This window comes from Peromyscus maniculatus, chromosome 11, assembly GCF_049852395.1.
Source record: "Peromyscus maniculatus bairdii isolate BWxNUB_F1_BW_parent chromosome 11, HU_Pman_BW_mat_3.1, whole genome shotgun sequence".
Taxonomy (NCBI): Eukaryota; Metazoa; Chordata; class Mammalia; order Rodentia; family Cricetidae; genus Peromyscus; species Peromyscus maniculatus.
The window spans coordinates 14628177-14643543 of NC_134862.1; the positions used below are offsets into that span (position 1 = coordinate 14628177).

Sequence of the window (15367 nt, forward strand, 5' to 3'; positions counted from 1 at the left end):
CATGTGCATCTAGCTCTTAATTCATCCCTTCCACCCCACTTCCTTGGGCAAAAGTAAAATTTAAAAATACCCTGGAGCTCTGGTTCAGTTCTGTTTTAGTAAGCTCCAGCTGTCAATGTGACAGGCACCCAGACTCACACGGGAAGGGAGAATCTCAATCAAAGAATTGCCCACATTAGATTGCCCTTTGGAGATGTCTGTGAAACATTTTTTTTTGATTGTTACTTCATATAGGATGATGTCCGTCGTGGGTAGTTCTGGGCAGATGTTCCTGGACTATATTAGAAAGGTAGCTGAGCTAATCATGGTCTTCCATGGTCACCATTTCAGTTCCAGTCTCCAGGCTCCTGCCGTGAGCTGCCCTGGCTCCCCTCAATGAAGGGAAACTACAAGCCAAGTAAATCTTTTCCTACCCAGGTTGCTTTCGGTTCTGGTGTTTTATCATAGCAGCAGAAAACAAGATGGGGCAGCCCCTTGATAGAGAGTAGGATCTATGACAGGGGACCAAGTCAGGGGCTTCAAAGTGGGCTTGAGTGACAAAAGGCAAGACCTTGGAAGTAATACCAACAACAGAAAGACTAAAGAGAGATGGAAACAGCAGATCTGGGGAGATAGGCAATGAAGTTTGATCCAAGAGCCCATATACAAAAGCATCAGGAATGGTTGTGTGTGCCTGTGATGCTAAGACAGAGGAAGCAGAGAAAGGGGGATCCCTGGGCTTACTGGCCAGCCAGCCCAGCTAAATTGCCAAACTATAAGCCAGTAAGAAACAAGATGCATAGATGACAGCTGAGGTTGTCTTTTAGCTTCCATATACATATGCATGTATACCCCACAAATATGTACCTGCACACATGTAAATATGCACACATACCCAGACAGATTCATGCACCCTACCCCCAGAAAAAGAGCCACCATGTCTAATTGTTGAAGGTGCTTTTCCATGTGTACCTGAAGCCCTGAGCTGACTTTTGTGAGCAACACTTTATGCTGTTCACCTCTCAGACCACTGCCATTTCTTTCAAGTATTCTCAAAACTCTGTACTTTAGGCCATTCACTTAAACAAAAGAAAACAGGCCCCTTCCCCATGTGCCTCCTTTCTTAGTGATTTCTGAGCAGCTTCTGGAGCTTGGTGGGCCACGGTCTCACCTGTTACTTTTGACAACTGATGCTCAGATGGTTGCCTGAAGCAAGCCTCTGTCAGTGTGCTCTCCAAGACTCCACTCTCAGCAGAAACATTACTTACAGAAAGTCACATTCTTATGGGATTCGTGGCCATGTGGGATGGTCATCTGTGAAAAGTCATTCTCAGAAGGGAACTATGCAGCCACTATGTCAACAGCAACGTGAAGACAGGAGACATAAGGCAGGGTAATATAAAGATGAGGAAGACTAAGAAACACATAAAGATAACACACACACACACACACACACACACACACACACACACACAGATTTCACACACACAAGTGCACACATATACACATATAAACACAGAAACTGCACACATACTGTGGGAGCCCACAAAGATTCCAACTTGTGGTTTGACTCAAGAGAATCAGAGTTTATGTTGCTTTCCAAGGATGCATAAAAGGTGCAAAGGCATGGTTAATAGGTGTCTTATAGTTCCAGGCCTAATCACAAGATGCTTTGCCATTGGGTGTGGTTACCAGGTGTTTTGAAGGGTCTACACTTGGTTGTATATTATGCTTTGATCTTGAAAGGGGGAGGTCTTTTGCCTCTCCCCTTGCTAATGTATAAAAAGACCATTAGAAATAAACTTGAAACTCAAAAAAATCAGTAGCCCTCCTATACACAAATGATAAAAGGGCTGAGAAAGAAGTCAGAGAAACATCACCCTTTACAATAGCCACAAATAATATAAAATACCTTGGGATAACACTAACTAAACAAGTGAAGGACTTTTTGATAAGAACTTTAAATCTCTAAAGAAAGAAATTGAAGAAGATATCAGAAAATGAAAGGATCTCCCATGCTCATGGATAGGTAGGATTAACATAGTAAAAATGGCAATCTTACCAAAAGCAATCTACAGATTCAATGCAATCCCCATCAAAATCCCAACACAATTCTTCACAGACTTGGAAAGAAAAATACTCAACTTCATATGGAAAAACAAAAGACCCAGGATAGCTAAAAGAATCTTATATGATAAAGCAACCTTTGGAGGCATCACCATCCCTGACCTCAAACGCTACTATAGAGCTATAGTAATAAAAACAGCTTGGTACTGGTATAAAATCCACATATGGACCAATGGAATCAAATTGAAGACCCTGACATTAATCCATGCACATATGAACACCTGGTTTTTGACAAAGGAGCCAAAACTATACAATGGAAAAAAGAAAGTATCTTCAACAAATGGTGCTGGCATAACTGGATCTCAATATGTAAAAGATTACAAATAGATCCATATCTGTCACCATGCACAAAACTTAAGTCCAAGTGGATCAAAGACCTAAACATAAATCCAGTTACACTAAACTTAATAGAAAAGAAAATAGGAAGCACTCTTGAACTCATTGGCACCGGAGACCATTTCCTAAATAAGACACCAACAGCACAGACCCTGAGCACAACAATTAATAAATGGGACCTCTCGAAATTGAGAAGCTTTTGCAGGGCAAAAGACACAGTCAATAAGACAAAAAGACAGCCAACAGAATGGGAAAAGATCTTCACCAACCCCACATCTGACAGAGGATTGATCTACACAATATATAAAGAACTTAAGAAACTAGACATCAAAATACTGAACAGTCCAATTAAAAAATGGGCTAAAGAGCTAAACAGAGAATTCACAAAACAAGAATCAAAAATGGCTGAAAGACATTTAAAGAAATGCTCAACATCCTTAATCATAAGAGAAATGCAAATCAAAACGACTCTGAGATACCACCTTACACCTGTCAGAATGGCTACAATAAAAAACACCAATGACAGTCAATTTTGGAGAGGATGTGGAGCAAAGGGAACACTCCTCCACTGTTGTTGGGAATATAAACTTGTACAACCACTGTGGAAATCAGTATGGCAGTTTCTCAGAAAATTAGGAATCGAACTACCTCAAGACCCAGCCATCCCACTCTTGGGCATATACCCAAGGAATGCTGATTCATACTATAAAGATACATGCTCAGCTATGTTCATAGCAGCACTATTTGTAATAGCCAGAAACTGGAAACAACCTAGATGCCAATCAACAGAAGAATGGATGAAAAAAAATGTGGTACATATACACAATGGAGTACTACTCAGCAGAGAAAAACAATGAAAGCATGAAATTTGCAGGCAAATGGATGGAACTAGAAAAAATCATCCTGAGTGAGGTAACCCAAACCCAGAAAGACAGTTATGGTATGTACTCACTCATAAGTGGATTCTAGATATAAAATAAAGAACAATCAGCCCACAACCCATAGAACCATGGAGGCTATATATATAGCATGGAGGTCCCTAGGACGAGTGTGGCTAGTAATAAATTTCGGTTTTACTCAATTATTGGAAAAAAAAATAGCCAAACGAATGGAAACACATGAACTATGAACCAAAGGCTGAGGGACTCCCAGCTGGATCAGGCCCTCTGAATAGATGTTCTTGAAGTTGAAGATGACATCTCTTCTAGACTCAAAAGTTCACATGTTCCTCCTGACTTGGTTTTTCACCCAGCAGATGACAGGCCTGACTGAGCCTTCCAACCTGGACATGGCTCCCAATGCATTTGATGATCAGTACAAGGGCTGTGTTGAAGATACAGAGAGTAAAGCACCCCAGTTGTTACAAGAAGACTTCAACATAATAGGCAATTAAAACTTGAGTAGGTAAAGGCAGAGAAAAAATTGAAGGTGATAAAAAAAGACAATGAGCAGTCCTAAAGGTTTTCAAGATGTCCATGGAATGGCTTTAGTGGACTACAGCGGGAAAACACATGAAGATTTTAGCAGAGCAGTTAGAGAATTAAAAACAAATCCTGGTAACTTCCATTCCAAGGCCTTCCATCACTGCTTAGCAAGAGCAAAAACAAATCCTGGTAACTTCCATTACAAGGCCTTCCATCACTGATTAACAAGAGCTCTTCAGCTTCTGTGTAGTGATAATTGTTACAATGTTTACGGGGGCATCAAGAACAAGTTAAGTTACACTGTGGAGGTTTCTTTATGATTTGGGCGGTTTGCTTATTCATCTTTGGGAGAGATGGTAGCTCTTTATGGTTTTGGTCATGTTCATGGGACACTGTTTATCATCAAAACCTGCTTGGGGGTTCATATAAAAGCATTTTTTTCCACAAACCTGAACAAGAAGAGATGTAAATTTTAGGCTATGAGGTATATCACAATGTCACTGTAACAGCAAGTGGAAAGAGGAATGACAAAATTTTTCTGCACTCCCCCCAAACAGAGAAGAGCAACTTCAATTGCTTCTATTGCGGTTCTACCAACAAAAGTCATTTCAGCAGCTCAGTGAGACCTGTCTGCTCCTGGCAGCACCATTTTACTTCAAAGAAGACACTAGTCATTGAAGAAACTCCATACAGAGTTTACATTCTTTATTGCAAAAGCTAGCCATTTGAGCAATGAAACTACCCTTGCCTCAACTGCTGACAGTATACTGTTCAGACTGAATCAGGAACAAGCTAAAGAAAGTTACTCCCAAACTTTGACAAGACAAGGTGGGACAGTCCTTCAAAGTTTCCTGCTTCAGAAAATGTGTCAGATATTCTATGCCTGTGGCCAAAGATAGATGCTCCAATGTTATAGAAGAATTTTGGGTGACTGTCTAGGTATCCTGATGTCCCGTCACTACATAACATTTCACCCTTCTGGGTGGAGTTAAAGACTAAATAATTATACTTAAAGTTTTCCTTAGTTATAGCAAAAATGTAAATTAGATATAAAACTTTAAACAGACAAAGATAAGATAAATAGTATTTTCTCTAAAATTGCGAAATACAAATGGACTAGATATTGCAACTGTAATTCTTACTATTTTTGTTGTATATACTTTTACTATGTTAAAGTTAAAATCTTCCTTTTTACTTAGACAAAAGTGAGAAATGTGAAATATTCCATCACACTGTGTGAATATATGTCATTGTGATTGGTTTAATTAAGGAGTTGATTGTCCAATAGCTGGGCAGGATAAGGTTAGTTGAGAGAACCAGACTAAGGACACTGGGAAGAAGGGTGGAATCTGAGGAGTCTAGATGCAGGTGCAGAAGAAGCAACATCGGAAGTTCACAGATGAGGTCAATGAGCCTCAGGGAGGACATAGATAAATGAAAATGGGCTATTTAAGCCTAAGCTACTGGCCAAGCATTTATAATTTATGAAAGTCTCTGAGTGTTTATTAGGGAGTAGATGTCCAGACAGGAAAACTCTGCCTACAGATGCTGCCCATCTGGGCCAAATGGTTGATGTCCGGTCCAGGCAGCCTGAAAGCCACAATTAGGTTCTAGTTCACAACAGTTTGTACACAAAGAATACAAATTGCTGCAACAGTAGACTTTCAGAAGGTTCAGACCCAGAAACCTCTTCTTGGGTGAAGAAGGAGAAGCCTGTCAGACTCCCTAGAAGACCAGGAAGACTCCGGATAGGAAAGTCTTTTATCCCCAGTCAGTGTCTTAGAGCACAGAACCCTGGAGGTGGTGGGGATCCATCAGTTTGCTCATGTCCTGGTATTTGAGTACTTTAGGGATCTTGAGGGAGCCAGAAGAGTCTAGCCAGGCATGCTGGCCCCCTAGAGCCTACTCTCTTGGGTTTTGAGCTGGATATAAAGTTCTGAATGTTTAGGGGAGCTATCCCTGTCTTGAGATTTCCCACTATGAAACCTTCCTTTCTCCTCCCATCTACAGCATTCCTGCTGCTTGTGGTGCTACCTGGTCTCCTGGTCCAGCTGCTGACTCTTGCTGAGCTGTAGCCCTCTCTTGCCTGCAGTTCCTGGGTCTGAGTGTTGAAGGGAGGCCCAGGTGCAAGAACTTGGCTGGTTCTCTAAGGTCTGTGGTAGAATGAAGTGTGCGACCATTTTGGAGTAGATCTACTTTAGCATTCACGACTTCCATATACGCCCAAGAGCAATCTGCTGGGTCTGTGGATGAAATGTTATGCTCTGACTTCAATTTTACTACCCCTTGACACTTTGCTATGATCAAAAAGCAGTGTTCGTCTTCATGGTCAGCTGTAACAGTTTTTAAGTATGCAATATGTGATTAATGTTACAATCTAGAGAAATAAACTGTTTATAACCACAAAAAAAGAAATAAACTTGAGGTTGCTGGGTATTGACCAAAGGTCCTCCTGATGCTATCCTGTGTCTCTGTCTTTTTCTATGCCTAGATTTCTTCATATTACTTCTCAATCTCTCACTCCTTGCTTCTAGGGACCATTCAATAGGTTGGGGCTGAACCCCAACACTGAACCCTAACACACAGACTGATATCATACACTCACACACCCAGACAAACACCATAGCACATACCCAGACACACTTAGACCATGGACACATACACACTATATGACTACACACACACACACACACACACACAGAGGTACACCATAGCACATACCCAGACACACCCAGACCATGGACACATACACACCATATGACTACACACACACACACACAAATAGAAACAAATGCATCAAGTGAAAAAGAGTCAAGCAATTGAGTAAGAAGAGCTATCCACACAGACAGGGTTTTGTGTTTTGCTATTCTTTGGTGTACCTGGAGTGGAGACTGGTTTGGGCCCCATTCCACAAATCAGCTGTTTCCTCTGGACCTTTGGGAAGCTGAGGCTAATAAGCGCCAGGCTGATGACATCAATGTAAAACCTTCAGGCTGGACTGACAAGCACAGCATGCTATGCTCAGAGGAACAGATTGTTTACATTTAAATTCAAATTTTAAAAGAAACAAAGACAAAATGAAACTCTTTGACTACCCAGTGAAAACATTTGATATTTATTAATAATGAAATAAAATTTAATGGAATTCAGTTGAACTATTAAATGTCTACTGGGTAGAAGTTAATATCAGTTCTTTCATCTTTTAGTATAATTATAGTAATGATATATCTGGACTATAGCTCTGGCGAGCAATGTAGATACAAAAAAAAAAAAGCCAAACTAGGGTGTTTTTCAGTCTGGCTGTACAGACATTGATGCCCTGTTTGGGGGTGGGGGTGAGGTGGCATTTGTGTGCATGTGTGTATGCCACAGGTCAACCTGGATACATTCCTCAGGCACCATTCAGCTTGGATCTTTCTCTTTCTTCTTTTTCTTTTTCTATTTCTTTTTTTTTCTCTTTGAGAGAGAGTCTCTTACTGGCATGAAGCTTGACAAGTAGACCAGCAACCTCCAGGGATCTCTCTGTCTCTGCTTACCCAACATATTGGGACTGGAAGTGTGTGCCACCATGCCCAACTTTTCACATGGGCGCTGAGATCATCATGTCCTCATGCTTGTGATGCAAGCTCTTTACTGACTGAGCCTTCTCTCCACCTATAAAATTGTCTTTATGCTGATTTGAAAAGTAGTTACTGTGGGGAGGAAGCTAACCAGAAGTAGCTGTTAGCTTGCAGAGGTGGCATCTCCTTCCTTTGCTCTGACTCTGTGGTGACTGAGCCAGTACATGGCTTTCGTAGATGAACACCTCCATCCACATCCAGCTTGGCATAGTGCATGAAACAGGACCATGACTGAGATTCTGGGGTTGTTTCCCAGCAAAGGTGACCATGAAATTAACCAACAACCTTCACTTGAATTTGGCAGGAAATCATCAAGTAGTTCAGCTGGGACAACTAGAACTGTTCCTTGCAAATGGGGACCTTCATTCAGCCCAGAGTGAGCTACCTAAAAATTTCTTCTTTCTTTTGCTATGTGTAATAGTGTAGGTGTTTATGTTTGTGTGTGTGTGTGTGTGTGTGTGTGTGTGTGGCCAGAAGTTGATGTTGAATGTCTTCCTCAATCACTCTAAACATTATTTTTGAGACAAGGCCTCTCACCAAACCTGAAGCAAACTCCAGGGATCCTCCTGTCTCTGAACTCCCAGTGCTGGGATTACTGGGTTGTGACACTCATACTCAGTTTCATATGTGCATGTCGGGGCTTGAACTCTGGTCCTCATGCTTTCACAGCAAGCTCTTTACTGACCATGCCAGCTCCACAGCTCACATGATTTCCTGATTTCTAAAAATTCTCTCTGGTTTCTTGGGTCTCAAATTCCTCCTTTGTTATTCTTGTGTGTGAACATTTCCATGTGTAATGAGAAGTGATAGTTTGAGAGATTTTGAAACAGGAGGAAAGAGCTATTTGGTAGATTGTCTCTGAGAAGAGGGTAGAAATAACTTTCCTATAAGTCACATGTTTTCTCTGATTGATAGAGGGATGAGAGATAATTAGAACAAAAGATGAAGTTATCGGAAACATCCTTTGGTCATCATGAGATGGGAACAGACACTTGAAGCTTAATCTCTGGGCTTGTATCAGTGGCTTACAGCATAGCATCTGCTTCCCTGTTATAACTTCCCAAACAGCTCTCAAAATTTGCAATCTGTGATAGCTTTAACACTTTAAAATTAACTGGACTCATTAAAGGCATAAGAGGTCACAAGCCTTAAACTTGTTTATGTTTTTTTTTAATTTTTATTTATGTGTATGTGTGCATCTGTGTATGTATGTACACATGTGTGTGGGATTTCATGAAGACCAGAAAATGGTATTGTATCCCCTGCAGCTGAAGTTATTGGGGATGAAGAGGTGCCCAATGTGGGTGCTAAGAACTGAACCATGGTTCTCTGACAGGCAGCAGTGAGCTGTCTTCCCAGACCTTCAGCCCTATACTTTTGATGTGAATGAAAACTTAGTTGAACTACATTACTATATATAATTTGAGGTGACTAGGAAAAAAAAACAAACTAGTAACATACATAGTATTTTTTAGTGAAAATAATTTTGGGGATACTGTTCCATCCATTCCCCCATTCCTATGGAACATGTTCATCATCTCTCTTGAATTTTCTGAGGCACCATGTGAAAATTCGGCCCCTCTACTTGCCATGGTACAGCATGCCAGCCATTTGAGGGATCTGAAGTTCAGCAAGGTACCAAGGTCAAAGCTAGTGAAGACAGGGACAGAGTTGTACATCAAGTGAGAAATCCTGCTGGCTTTTTTTCTAATACCATCACTAAAGCCCATTTCTGTGGGAATCTGGAGCAAGGTGCAAGACCAAGGACAATTTAATCCACATGAGAAAGGCTGCTCTAGGATTTTAGGATTTTGCACATGTTTGCTTCAGTGTGTTGAAACCAGAACAAACTGCTGGTATGAGACATTAAGAAACTGGGCCAAGTAGGCTGGGAGGATGGGCCAGTGGGTAAAGGACTTGTGCAGTGCTTACAAGGACTTGGGTTTCATCCCCCACACTCACAGTCTAAAAATCCAAGTCTGGTGGTATGTGCTTGTAATACCAAAGCTGAGAAAGTAGAGATAGGTAGATTCCTGGGGGCTAGTGAGAGAGCTTGCCTTAAGATAAACATGTGAGCAGTTCTTAAGGAACATCTGGCTGAGCACTGGTACAACACACACACACACACACACACACACACACACACACACACACACCAACACATGCACACACACACACACACACACACACACACACACACACACACACACACACACACACACACAGTCACATTCACCAGGAAAACAAGGGAAGGAACAATTGATAGTCTTAATGCTATGCTAATATTTTCCAACCTGAACCTGCAATTTTGTCAGATTCATCCACCAATATCTGTTTAGCTTTAAAAAGTCAGAGATTTAAACAGCTAAATACATCTTCTCCTTGTTTTATTATCCATACTACTTTAGAATAAAACAGACATACTGTATTATTGGACTTTGAGATGGTTTCATATGTTAATTCTGTAAAGATCATCAATATTTAAACACACAGATACTCCATTTGAGAATATCCATAAAAGAGAAAATCATCAATATTACATTACAGATAAAATCACTTCCACTCTAGCCTATGATCTTCTCAATTCTCTCAGTGCTGACGGGAGCCTATCACATCTTAAAGCTTCCACCCAAAGCAGAGGGAGAGGGCAGCTTTATCTTGCAAACCTTCACAAAGAGGACCATTCACTGGAAACAGCCAAGAAGTCTTAAGTCTTAAAGGCCCCTCATTGGGTTGTTCACAAAGCTAAGACACTCAATGAAAAGGTATGGTTATGCTTCAGTTACTAGAAGAGCTGAATGTCAGTCAAGAGCATCAGGGAGTGTCTGATGTTAGCAGGCAGAGGTCAAGGCATTCTGTGACAGGCCAAGAGTACTGGCCAAACCCAGGCATCCCACAGGTGATGATGTGCACACTGTCAAAGAAAGCCCTGTCAAGAAATAGAATGAAGGGCAGATGTGACAGTGCCACATTGCAGGACATAGAGTTATTGAAAGTCTTATTTAATATATGCTGTAAGTCATACACTGGCACATTTTCCATATTTTGCAACCAGGTAGGACTCAGTTTATAAATAATAAAGTGCTGAAATTCCTGAAAATAAAAAAAGAACAAGACAGGATTACAGAATTAAAATTGCTTGTTCAAGATTATGATATGTGATGATGATGCAATTTGACCTGTTTTAATAAGATTTTATATTCAAAATTCTTAACTCACAAAAGAGAAAATTTTTCAGTTGTAGATTTTGGTATGTTTATTATTTTGGTATGTTTATTATTTCTATGTGAGAAAATTGGTCAAATAATTTTGGACTTTTACTATGTTGTTGAGAAATACATTAACTAAATGACTCAATCATTGCTTAAGTGTTTCCCTTACTTTTCTGTCAAATGCAGACATTTCATATGGTTATGAAAACAATTTTGCATTTCTGTTTGCTAAACTGGTATTATTGCCACTCTGCAAAACAACAGAACAGTAAATACTAGTCCCAGGTCTCTCTTAGAAGTGTCTGGGGTGGTGGATAGGGGTTCTTTACTCCAAGCCTGCTTGGAGAACATTGAGAATGGAGGGTCTTATCCTAGAAGTACATTTTCCCATTACCATAGCACAATCAGCTTCCTGTTAACAGCACTAAGCTTTCTACAATTAAAGCCATGGTATCTGGTCTCACTTTGCCCATTTTAATTTTGTTTAGCTCTGATGTTGGTTGTTTTTGATCTTTGGCTCTTTGAGGGCCGGCCCTTTTGGGGGCCTTCCACCTAGCTCCCAAATAAATCACACACAGAGGCTTACTCTTAATTATAAATGCCCAGCCTTAGCTTGGCTTGTTTCTAGCCAGCTTTTCTTAACTTAAAATTATCTCACAACCTTTAGCCTTTGGACTTTCCCTTTCTCTTACTTTTGTGATTCTTACTTCACTCTTATTCCATCGCTGGCTGTGTGGCTGAGGGGCTGGCCCCTAGCATCCTCCTCTTTCTCTTGCTCCTTGATGTCTCTTCCTCCCAGATTTCTTTTCTATTTATTCTCTCTGCCTGCTAGGCCCTCCTATTTCTCTCTCCTGCCTCTCTATTTGACCATTCAGCTCTTTATTAGACCTTCAGGTGTTTTACACAGGCACAGTAACACAGCTTCACAGAATTAAACAAATGCAACATAAATAAAAGTAACACCTTAAAATAATACAGATCTATAACACAGATCCCTTTCTCATCAGACTGCATGTTTTTCAAATGATTATGCTCTTTTTTTTTAAAACCTCAATTCTTATGATACCAAAGCTAAAAGCATCTAGCAACAACCATAACAGAGCACGAATCCAATACTGCCTTGGAATTTATTCCACTAGGTTTATTATCCATTATTTTACAATTATGTTTCATTCAATTTTTTTAGGACTTTAGCAGAATGTAGACCAGTTCTTTGCCAGAATATAGCATGAATTAATTACATGTATTCTAATTTCTGATAGAGTACTTCATGCCATATGAAACCTAATGAACAAAGTCTATAGAATTCATATTTCTGGTAGTGATTTGATCTTCTAAACACTGACCATAATTGCCTATTAAGTTCTGCTTATAACAATTTATGGTTTCTCTAGGTCACATCTATTCTGCATTGACCCCACAAACCAGTTCCAAAGACCTAAGAACCAAATATAACATAGGAACAACTCCAAATCTCTGGGGCCAATTTTGTGTTAGTTCTTTTGCCCACAGCTGTGACAAAACAACCAACACAAGAAATTTAAGAAAATAAATTCTTCACAGTGGCAGGAGGATTTCAGGACAAATTTCAGGATTTTATTTTACCAAAGTAGGGGCAAATTCACAGCAGTGGCTTACTACATGAAAATATCTTTCTTTGTTACCCAACTTACACACAATACTGGTTCTCTAAGTCTGACATTCTTGGTTTCTTGTTCTTGCTTTTCAGGAGTAAAGTAGACAAGGAAAATGCTGATCCCAAGTTTCCCATAAGAAAACATAGGGCATTTGCAATATATATATATATATATATATATATATATATATATATATATATATATATATATATATAGTGGCTAATATTGTCTATATATTTTTAATAAAACAAAAATGTCTAATTTGGGGTTCATGGTTTCAGAGTGTTAGAATCCATGATTACAGAGCAAAGGCATCTTGATCTGAAAGGTGGAGAAAGAGAGAAAGAGAGAGGGAGAGAGAGAGAGAGAGAGAGAGAGAGAGAGAGAGAGAGAGAGAGCATTGGGAATGGCACAAGTCCTTTGAAACCTCAATGCCCACCCCTGCACCCCCATAACAAGTTCATGCCTCCAGTCAGTCCTTCCCTATAGTTTTTTTTGGGGGGAGGGGCAATACCCAGCTCCCAAATAAATACATGAAGACTTATCCTTACTTATGAATGCCCAGCCTTAGATTGGCTTGTTTCTAGATAGCTTTACTAACTTAAATTATCCTGTTTCTCTTTAACTATATTGTGTCTCTTGGCTTTTTACCTTTCTTTATTCTATATATCTTTATTTTCTTCTTATTGCACGGCTGGCTGTGTGACTAGGTGGCTGGCCCCTGGCATTCTCCTCTCCTCCTTTTCTTGAGCCTAGATATTTCTTACTATTTATTCTCTCTGCCTGGCAGCCCTGCTATCCCTCTCCTGCCTAGCTATTGTCTGTTCAGCTCTTGATTAGAATAATCAGGTGTTTTAGACAGGCACATTAACACAGCTTTACAGAATTAAACAACTGCAACATAAAAGACTGCAACACATCTTTACATCATTCAACTAATATTCCACAACACTTCCCAAACTGCTCTACCAACTTGTGACCAAATATTCAAATATATGAGCCTAAAAGCCCATTTTCATTCAAGCCGCCACATTCTACTCTCTGACCTCTTTGGTCACAGTGAGGAAATACTGAACCACAGGAAGGCCAAAACCCAGCAGGGCAAACTTTGTGTAGCTCCATGCACAATGTCCAAGGACTTAGATGTTGCAGAAAAGCTTTGTTTTCTGCAACACACTCATCCGTCTTTTGCTGGTTCCACACCCTGTCTATACCACTCCTTGGAAAATGTCTCATGGTGCTAACACCTCCAACATCTTGGGGTCTCCAATGTAGTCCAGGCTTCATAACCTTATTCAATAGCTTCTCATGGCTTCCATCCAGGGACTCCCTGCCACATGCCTGTTCTTAGTAGATCTCCTTAAGTTCAGAAGATTTCTCAACCCATGTATCCTTCATGACTCTAAAGCCAGAAGTGCATGGACAGAATTGCCAGCTTGGCCAATATAGGCTGCCCTGAGACACTCCACACCAAAGAAATTAATCCAATCACCTTTTAATTTAGCCTCAGGAGGATTTTTAGAACAAGGGCAGAAATCAGCCACATTCTTTCCCAACATATTACAAGAATGGTCTCTTGGTCAGTTTTTAATAGTCTTCTCCTCTGAAATCTCTTGAGTTGGGTATCCATAGTCATGTGGATATCAGAAAGACTGTCCTTGTTTACAGCATTCAACTGTTTTCCTAGATTGAAGTCCCAGTGTCTTCTACACCCCTTCAAAACCAGCATGATCACGGTCAGATCATATCAGTCATAGCAATAACCCACTCCTAGTACCAACTTGAGTCTTAGTTACTTTTCTATAACAGTGATAAAACACCATGGCAAAGGCAACTTTTAAAATAAATTATCTAGTTTGGGGCTTACGCTATAGAGGATTAGTGTCCATGATGCCAGAGCAAAAGTATGGTGGCAGACACAGCTGAGAACTTACATCTTGGTTCTCAAATGAATTGTGGGGAGAGAGAGAGGGGGGTGGGATTATTTTGTTTTGTTTTGAGATAGTCTCTATATAGCCTGTGTTGGCCTTGAATTTTTGACCTTTCTGCTTCATCTTCTCAAGTACTGAAATTACAGGTATGTGACCTCATAACTAGAAGATGCAATATCTGAGTTTTGTATTGTCTAGGTTTCCCCTGAAGATCACTTGGGATAATGGGCAAGAAAAACCCATTAATTGAGAAAAGTACAGTAACATCTGCAATGTTATTGTTTCATATAACAATTGAAATCAACTGTACCACATTTCCAAAATGCTCTTTGGCAACCTACATATGTATAAGCTCTTTTTCAACAGTGTGGGGTCATATAAACACCATTTTCTCCAGAAAATAAACAGAAAGGAGTAAACATCTTGTGGCTGTTTATTCAGACGTAAAACTGCAAGCTCATCTTGGTAACGGACTCCCAGCCCATTCTACTTTCTTAAGGATGACTTCCTAGCAATCGATAAGAGTAGTCCATTAACAGAGCAGCTGGTGTGGCAGAGACTGTTGTAGAAAACATTCTAAATGAAGCTAATAAGAGCATGTGAGAAAGGAAAGAAGGCTGAATTGAAGTTGAAAATAATTTATTTCATTAGCACTAGACGTAAATTGCAGTGTAATGGAATTAATCATTTGAAATGGATTGTTCACTTAGAAGTTATAAAATACAAGCATTCCACTTGGTAATGTTCTCCCCCCCATGAATAAATTTGTTTTTAAAGGATTTGTTTTGATTTAAAAGAGCAAAGGAGCTGGGTCAGTGGCTTAGGAGTTAAGAGTATGCACTGCTCGTGCAGAAAAGCTGAGTTCTGTTCCAGCACCTACATTAGGAGATAATGTAATAATAAACACCTGTAACTCCAGCACCAGGAGATCCAGCACCATTTCTGGCATTCACGGGCATGAGTGCTCTTATTGTACATAACTGTATGCAGACTGTATTAGCCACGGTTTCTATTTCTGTGACAAAACACCTTGACCAAAGAGCAAGTTGGAGAGGAAAGGGTTTATTAGGCTTACACTTCAGCATTGTTGCTCATCACTGA

At 40.0% G+C, this 15367-nt stretch overlaps 1 pseudogene; it reads left to right on the forward strand.

Annotated features, from left to right (window-relative positions):
• The first annotated feature begins 3634 nt into the window (after positions 1 to 3634).
• On the forward strand, positions 3635 to 4587 carry LOC121821201 (T-cell ecto-ADP-ribosyltransferase 2 pseudogene; annotated as a pseudogene).
• Positions 4588 to 15367: the final 10780 nt, after the last annotated feature.